The sequence below is a fragment of the Drosophila teissieri genome, chromosome X (genome assembly GCF_016746235.2).
Source record: "Drosophila teissieri strain GT53w chromosome X, Prin_Dtei_1.1, whole genome shotgun sequence".
Classification (NCBI taxonomy): domain Eukaryota; kingdom Metazoa; phylum Arthropoda; class Insecta; order Diptera; family Drosophilidae; genus Drosophila; species Drosophila teissieri.
Window position 1 is genome coordinate 14,235,174 of NC_053034.1, and position 9,169 is coordinate 14,244,342.

The 9,169-nt window shown below is 44.4% G+C and overlaps 1 non-coding gene across 1 annotated transcript; it reads left to right on the top strand.

The window, feature by feature from the left end:
* Window positions 1–6,722: 6,722 nt before the first annotated feature.
* On the top strand, window positions 6,723–6,804 carry Trnas-aga. Its single transcript has one exon. It is a non-coding gene; the product is annotated as a tRNA-Ser (tRNA).
* The last annotated feature ends 2,365 nt before the right edge of the window (window positions 6,805–9,169 follow it).

Genomic DNA, 9,169 nt, shown 5'->3' on the forward strand with positions numbered 1-9,169 from the left:
ATTTGCAGTTTATTCCATTCTTCCACTTCATCTGCTGCTCGACTTTAAAGTGATGAAGTTCGACAACGTCGCTGCAAGTGGCTGCAAAAAGCTGTGAAATCTGTGGTCCAGTGACAAAAGCGATGGGAAAACTACTCGGGCGATGGGAAAACTGCTTGGGGAAAACGCGAGGGGTTGCGGAAAATGTGTCAAGATGCTTTACCTTAAAATATAACGAAAAATGTAAGCCAATCTGACAATTAACACGGCTTTCGCTGCATAAATGTTATGCAATATTATAATAAAGAGTAAAGTATTTTTATAAAAACATATCTCGCGATAAGTCACCTTTTTTAGATAGATGTAAAAAGTAATTATAAAAACTACAGCGGCCTGCCAAACAATATGATTTGTATCTTCCGCCGAAACACAACTGAATCGAGTCAAGTTCGAGTGGGGAGCCATGAATTAAGTCCGTAAGTTTGGCGCTATTTTGCTCTATTACCACCGCATACTATCCCCCTCCCCCACCGCCCCACCAAACAGCCAAATGCCAACCGACTTGAGGCCAAAACGCGAAGGCCAAGAGAAGTGGATGATGTTGGCCCGAATGGAGCCAAGCGCGAAACTGGAGCTGCAGTTGGCCCCCGTCAACTTGGCTCAGATTGCTTGGCCCAAGGGCGCTAAGTTGGTAGCTTCCTCCCATGTCATTTGCACACTGACAAGTTATTAATTAAAGTAACCCCCCGCACTCCCTCACCCCGCTGCCCCCCTGGCGACGCCACGCCTTCTATATCCACCACAGCTGCTGTTTTATTGGTTAAAATCAATCTATTCCGGAGCTGGTCGGCTGCCCGTGGGGATCATCGGATCTTGCCGCTGATGATCCACATTGAACTGGAAAACTAACTGCCTATTTCGCAGTCACTTCATTGCGATTCCGGTATAATGAACTTGGCCAAAACCGAACGCATGCAAAGTAAACTGAGCACCCGCATGGCGCAGTCTCAACGGGCATCAAATCGCATTCACCTGCTTCATATGGCCACATTTACTCGAATTTAGTTAGCTATATGAATGTGCACAGTGCAATTTTAGGTTTTCGAATATTACAAATTTAACCCTAGTTACTGCAAAAAAAAAAACTATTATTGTCTAGTTCAAAAAGTGTATAAAAAAGGGACTTCATAAAAAATAAAATGAAACTTGCAACTATGCCAGTTAGTGCTTATAAATTTTAAAATGCATGTGCACAGTTTCTTTTTTTTTATTATTATTTATTAAGTGAAGAAGCCGTACATCATAATATTGTTCATGTGCACGGTATTAGCAATTTTTGAAAATATTCAGAAGTTATCCTGGCAAACGCCGTGCAGTATGCAACACATTTTGTGTTTTGTTATATATTTGTTTATGTAATGAATTTGTTTGTATTTTGCAGTTTGATTTGTACTATTAATTCTAGAATTTGCAAGTGGTAATTTTTGTTTTCGGTGTGCGTATTTTCGTGCTCATCCTGGCGTGTCCCGGCCAAAAGTTCAAATACGACAACGGTGCGGTCTGAGGGCTCTCGCAAAACAAACGAAACTTAATTAACAAAAGGCAAAAAACGGAGGCGGAGGGCAGCCGGCGATTCCACAGACCTTTTTTGGGCTCGTTTCGGACCTGGAACTGGAACTGGGACTGGGACTCGGATAGGGATTGGTATTGGCATTGGTATTTAGGATTGGGCTTGGTATTGGGATTGGGATTCGGAGGCGGACTCGGATTCAGATTCGGGTTTCTTTGCTGCGGGTTGGCCAGGTTGCCGTGGCCACTGCGCCCAGTCCCGATTCGTCTGGGATTCCCTGGACGGAACTGAACGGAATGGAACTATATCAATGCGTATATCTATTGGCCCCGTCTCGGTGTGTGTGTGTGTGTGTGTGTGTGTCTGGGCCACACATGCAAAGCATGTGTCCTGGAGTCCTGCTCCTTTTTTGCTCCTTTGTCCGTCTGCGAATGCGGATTTTTGGGCCCATAATCGATAGCTACTCACACCTGGTCGTTCGGTCGGGCGTTTCGGAATTTATTGCATTTTGTGTTTGTTTAGAGCGATTGCCATGTCGCGACGAGCGCGCCAAAGGATTCAATTCGATGCGATACAGACGTGCCCAGGTACAGTTGTGCTCGGCCAGGTGAGTTTCGCCAGTCGGGCGAAAATTGATTCGTCCTGCCAATGAATGCGTGACGCGCGGGGGGTGGGGTTTGGTCTAAAAGGAAAGTCGGAAGAAGCCTGGCCAAAAATATTTTCATTTATTTTGCATATATGTATGCACATTTTGCAACCAATATGTATGTGTATTTAAAACTAGAAATGGAAATAGTACACTATTTTATGGCAACTTTTTAAGATAAATGGAATGGAAATGCAGCTTTCATTCTTTAAGCGAAATATTCGTGTAATTAGAATAATTTGTGGTTTTTATTTGTTGCTTATTTTCGGAATATGACAAAGAAAAGTTTACCCTTACCCTGTATTAATTTGACTAAGCCAACTCACGTTTGCGTTGATTCCCTTTTAATGTTATGTGTAACTTTCACTTTGATAAATTCCCTTGCTTGCTTTTCCTACCCAAAAACCCCGCAATTTGGTCCAAACAACCGCGCAAAAACTCGGAGTAATTAACCCGCAAAATATGTGAATAGGGAAATGGTCACGAAAAATTGCATATTAACTTTGATGGGGGGGTCCTCATAACCCCTCTGTCCCTCTGTCCCCCTGTCCCTCTCTCTCCCTCTCGCACACATCGCACACCCTCTCGCTCCCACACACGATTAGTTTTCGTTACTTATACTAAAAACGTTTGCGACTGCGACGTCGGCTGCGCCGCCTGCGTTGGCTGTTAACAGGCTTAAAGCCTCATTTATGCCGTTATGTCCACCCGCACACACACTTTCACACACACACCCACACACACACGCATGCATGCCATCTCTCTCCTGCACTCAACGGCCCTCTCTTTCTGGCCCGGTATTTGCCTCTCTTTCGAATGTGCTTCATCAATAGTTTTTAATATTTTTCATTTGCTTTTTGCGCTTGCCCACGGACAAAGAGGAGAGAAGACAAAAAAAAATTGGGAATCGGCGGCGCCGGCGGTGGGGGAAGGGGGGGAGGGAAACGAAAAATAACAGTAGTTTTGCACCCCACAGTTGCTTTCTACCGCTTTGTGCCTCTTCTTGCTACCCCTCTGTTATTGGGCCCCTCTTTCGGTCACGTTTTATTTTCTGTTCCCCTGCGCTCCCCCCAACCCCACACTTTCTTTCTTCCCCTCTTCTGCTACCCTCCCCCGTTACTTTGCACCCTTTCGCTTCGCCAACTCCCCCGCTAATAACCCCCCCGCTCTTCTAACTCTCTGTCTTTCTTCCCGCTCTCGCTGCTCTCTTCCAATTCTCTGCCAGTCCCCCCTTTCACCCAGTGACGCTCTCTCTCTCTCTTTTGCCAACACCTCTCTTCTAACCCTATTTGCACCCCTCCCCCAACTCCTATTCTTCGTCTTCATTTCGGTGCGCCTCGCATCAATAATCCCCAAAAAATTTTACAGGAAAGGTCGACGCCAACGTCGACGGCAGCAGCGCCTTTTTACGCGCCATGTCCGAAAAAGCCCGAAGAAGAAGCACAAGCAGCAGAAGAAGAAGAAGCAGAAGACGAGAAAGGGAGAGGGTGAGAGGGGGAGGGCTGTAGAATTCGGGGGTAGAATAGCCGACGGGGTGCGGGGGTAGTATATTGCTGTGGCAGTGTCCAGTTCGGCGCACCAATCCCAACCAGCGCCTCCACCGCCTCCGCTGCGTAGGCGTGGCCAGTGGGCTCAACTGCGGCTGCGAATGCGTGAATGGGAGGATGGGGGGGGAGTGGGCAGTGGGCAGGCTGCAGGGGCGCAGAATAGGTGCGGTAGCAGAGGTGGCAAGGGGGCAAAGGGGGGCGATGGCGGTCGGGCTCTAACACCCATTGCAACGTCGAACGTTGTCGAAGTTTCGTGGCCACGTGCGCCGGCTCAATGCCTCTGCCGTTCGGCCGGCGTCGCAGTCGGCGTCGCTGCCAAAAATCGCACACTCAACAACTTTACAACCCCCCACCCACACACGCCACCCCGCCCCCTCACTTCTACGCCCACAAACAAACAGCTGGTCAGCGGGTGCACTCGAAAAGCGAAGCAACACTCTCTTCACACACGCAATGCACTCACTGCTCACTGCTCACTTCTCACATTGCACTCACTTCTCTGTTCTCACATTGCACTCACTTCTAAGTGCTCACATTGCACTCGGCCATCTCTTGTGCTCTGCAAAGGGACTCGCATTTACACTCAATTCTTCGCGCGCCTCTTTCTTCTTCTAACGCTTGGCCACAAACATTCTCTTCTGGACAGGAACTACTACAGTACTTCTGGCTAAAATACTTTTTGCATTTGCAGTAATATCATTATATGATCATCATTGTATTTTACTACTATTATCTATTATCTGGCTAAAATACTTTTTGTATTTGCCATTATATCATTAGATGATCATCATTGTATTTTACTTCGATTATCTAGGCCAATTCTGAATTCTTCTGCGTTCTCTTCTCTCATATTCTTCTAGTCCATTGCTATTCTTTAAAAACTCTATGTTTCTAGGTCATACTTTAGATACATTATCTAGATAAGTTACTCGTTAGTTAGTTAGTTATTCATCAAGGCAAGGATTATATCCTATGCTATTGAACTTATAAAGATTAAGCTTTAGCTTTAATTACAAGTGCAGTTTGCCTTCTTTTGAACTTGTTGCTCATGAAGTTCCTAAGTTTTCGTTAACTTGGCCAATCTTACCCTGCGAACCGAATTAACGCACACTTTTTGCACATTTCTTCCATCACCCTTTTTTCACTCACATTCTCTTCTAATAGTTTCCACTCACGATTTTCCGGCAAAATGCACTCACTTCCTATTTCCCGTTGCACTCGAACTGCAAATTTCGCTCGTTGTGCCTTGCCATTCTGTTCTCTCTCTCTCTCTATCTCTCTCTTTGGCGAAACAGTTCTCTTTGAGCTGCAACGCCGGCTGCGCTGCCGGCTGCGACGCCTGAGTGAAACTTCGATTGCATTTCAAGCTCTTATGCTCCTCGCAACGTAGCGGTTTTCACTCGCAATCCGTGTGTTTGAGTCGGGCTCTCTTTTGCAGCGCTCTTGAGCTGCAGCTGGCGAGCTCTCGGATTTGTTGATGCAACACGAAATGTTGCAGGAATAGCTCGGCTCAAAGGCAAAACAAGGAAATAGCCAAGACCATGTTTTGAATTCTAGTAGATATTTAATAAATACTTATACAAATTACAAGTTGTCAGCAAAATGAAATGTAAATATATTAATAAATTAGTTAATCAAATAATAAATTTACTTAAAATGTTTCTGCAATTTTTACAATAACACTTTGCATTGACCATTTTTTAATAGGTGGTAAGTATTTTCCTTTAGCAAATGTGTTGCATACCCAAAAGGCGCATAAACTAGGTAGTGTTTTCTATATATGTTTTCCATGCCATTTAACATGCCCATTTAAGGTAATTTCTTCTCAATTAAAATAGCAAAATTCAGTAATTGTTTCGAAGCAGTAGTTCTTTGCAGAGTATCATCCCCTTTGAAGTGGAAGTCAGCCGATTGCTTGCAACCAAATTACTTGCACGTAACTACACTTGGAATCAATTTGGCGCCTCATCGATAATGCAACCAAACAAAATGGCGCCCATCGGCAAAACAAAAGTCTACCGTCCCCGAGAACTTATCTTTAATTCATTTTTAATGGCACAACAACGGTTGGGAATTTCTTGTTTGCTTTCAAGTGGTTTGCGATTCGATTTGGATCGTCCTGTGCTCCTCGCCTGCACTCCAAAAAAAAACGATATACCCCATGTGTACGAGTATAAAGCAAAAAAAAACATTCCACTGCCAGCTCACCTGCCATGTTAAATGTCGAATTATTTTGATGGCAGGTAGCAGCAGAGGCAGCGGCAGCGGCAGCAAGCAAAAAATAAATAGACAATTAATTTGCCCTAATAGACATGAAGAGTCGGCAAATAAACATTTTCCCCCAGCGAATGGAAGGCCGGTGGAAAATCGACAAAATCGAAAAATGGAAAACTCGCCTGCCACAGCAAAATTGCACAACAGTCCGTGGATGTTGCATCCAGCGCTGCGGCGGGGGGAAATATGCATGAAAGCGACTAAAATAAATAAATTATGGATAAATCGAACATTCAATGCCTGCGCACAGGACGGGAAAAACGTGATAAATTAAACGAAATTTACGTTTGTCCTTTCGGTTGATTTTCCAAAAAGTGAACATCATAAAACTGCAGGGAAGAAGATATCTGTATAAAATCAAAACACAATAAAATATTATGCATAATTATCCTTTCTATGGCTTAGAGCATTTCAGACAAATCTAAAACTAAATTTTCAGTTTGCTTGTGCACAACACGGCGTATGAGCAATATTTTTATTTATTAATAATAAACATTACTGATAAATTCTTAATGTTACCTTATTTTTATTTTAAGTGATTGATAATGCTAATAATAATATATTTCCAATCTTATCTTAAGCAGCCCCTTGAGAAACTAATTGCACATATAGCTTGGCATATCTAAACTGATTTACTTATTAATAGATTAACAAATAATCTGGCTAAAATGTCTCGACCAAACTGCGAATTGGCTAATTCATCGAAGCAGTCGTGGCCGAGTGGTTAAGGCGTCTGACTAGAAATCAGATTCCCTCTGGGAGCGTAGGTTCGAGTCCTACCGACTGCGAGTGTTGGTATTCTATTTTGAAAAACACTCAATCCATTTAAGAAAATCTGTATTTATAATATAGAATTTAATATAATATAAATACCTGAAACTGCAGCTTTAATTTCTGGTTTTGTTACTATGCATTTCTATGTATTTTAGTATGTATTTTAGTTATTTTAAGTTCGTGCATCGTAGAAACTTTGGATCTGTATTCTTCAGCTCAGTTCTCCAAGGATCCAAGGATCCTTTTAGTTTCGATTCGTTCCACACTTTTGCGCTGCCCTTTTAGTTTCCTATCTCTGCTGCCGCATTGTTGGGGCAACTAATTAAATGGAATTACACAGTCGTAATGCAGTTTTCGTGTATTGACCAACAGCTGGACAAGTGTACAGTGAAAACCACTCGATTGCTGGGGCTGCAGTGGCGAGTGTCGGAGGTCGGGGGTCGGGGGTCATGCAAAAGAGCATTTCATACCTGCCAAGTGGTGGGGGAGGGAGGGGGACAGCGGAGGGCCGATTGGTAGCAATGGAAAATCGGAGTGATTTTGGGGGAAAACTAAACGGAGTCTCCGAAGGCAGCAACTTAACGCTTCAATAAATTTTCGCAGCCATGTCGCTGCTGCCATCAATAAGGCCCTTGAGCACGCCCCCTCCCGCCGCCGCCCCCTTTTCTGCTGGGTGGTTGAGTGGTTTGATGGGTGGCTAGATGCCTTGGTGGGTGGTGGGTGGTGGGTGGTGCGGCTCCTTGGGCACGGAAATGCGTTAAGTTTGCGCTGCAGCACGTGACGCTGCTAAGCCAAAGCTGCAGCACTGCGGCACGCAGGGAACCCTGAAAACGAAAGATTGCAGTGGACGGAAAGTGGGCGGGAAAAGCGGAAAAATCGGTGATGCCGGGCAGACGGCCTCCTCAACTCCCCATCTCCCCAACCCACCACCCCCTTCATCGGCGATCCCGTGAGCCAACGAGCGATAAGAAGGACAAAAATTAATGGAATTTCTGCCTGTTTTTCTGTGTGTGTACGCTACCCTGAAAGTCACGCAGGCCATAAAGGGTTAATGTGGCTAATAAGGAAGCTGGTCTTCGAAAACGGAATTAATCTATGAAATGACATCAATATAGTGTTCTTTGATTTTACTCTGTAATTTTAAGTTTCTGTATTTCAATGTAAATATATAGCTGCTTTTCAATATTTGTATTTAAAAATACTCATAATTTTTGTATGTCTGGTTGTTTGTTTCTTAATTGTAATGTAAAAATAATAATATCTTATTATTTTTGTTCAATCTTGCAAGTTTTCATCGCGCTTTTCATCGGTTTTCCAGCCCCGAAAGAAAATCGAACGCAGTGAAAAGCGAGGGCATGGGAAAGTCTCGCTGTGAAACACTTAATTCCGTTGCTTCCTTGGCCTTTCGCTGGAGGAGCTCCTTGGGCCTCAACCATCCTGCCCCTTCCCCTCCCCTGCCCCCTCATCTATCGGAATTTCCCAGGAGATGCAACTGCAGGGGGGCGTGTGGAGGGGGGGAGCCTGCTTTCCTTTTGGCTGCTTCCTTGGGCTGCTTTTCAGTTCAGTTTGTTTTTACGACGGGCTTGGCGCAAAAAACAACACACACAAAAAAAAATGCCAAGTGAAGTAAAAACGCAGTCAGCGGGGAGGGGGGGTGGCACGTCGGGGTGGCGGCCAAATAGGGGCATAAAGAGGGGAGAGGGGGGAGTGGGACAAACATCGTTTTTGGCTCCTGACTCCATCAGCGTCAGGCTTCTCCAAACGCTTGTTGGATGTACGTGTCCTGGCAGCTGCTGGCTGCAGTTTTCCTTCGCTTTTCACCTCCCGCCCTGCGACTTTTCTTGCTCCTTGCCAGTTTCGATTTTTCCACCCACCCCCCTCTCGGCACCCACTCCCTCCCTTGGCGATATAAAATTCCTTTTTTTTTGTTGTACTTTTCCTTTTTTGGCCATCGTTTACGTCGGCAATTTTGCACTTGATTGCAATTTTTCGGGGGCTGCGCCATTTTTTTTTTTTGTTATTTTCCTTTTTTTTTTCGTATTTACCACCACGTTTTAGCCTGTACCAACCCATGCCACCCCCTCGAAGGCCCCGCCCACCGCCTACGTGACATTGCGTATACGTCCAGTGCGCCTACAGCCTCCTGCGACTTCTGCGCGTCCAGAAGTTTTCGCAATCACACGGCTAAAATGCATATATAATTACTTAAATAACGAGTAATGTTGCGAACATAGAATATTTAGATATTATATCGCCATGTAAAAACTAGACAATAGTTGCAATTGAAAAATATATATTCATAAGCAAATATAGGCTCTGTTCATTGTATATATAAGTTAACTTATGCATTCAACTTCATGGCAACTTTACAACTAATTG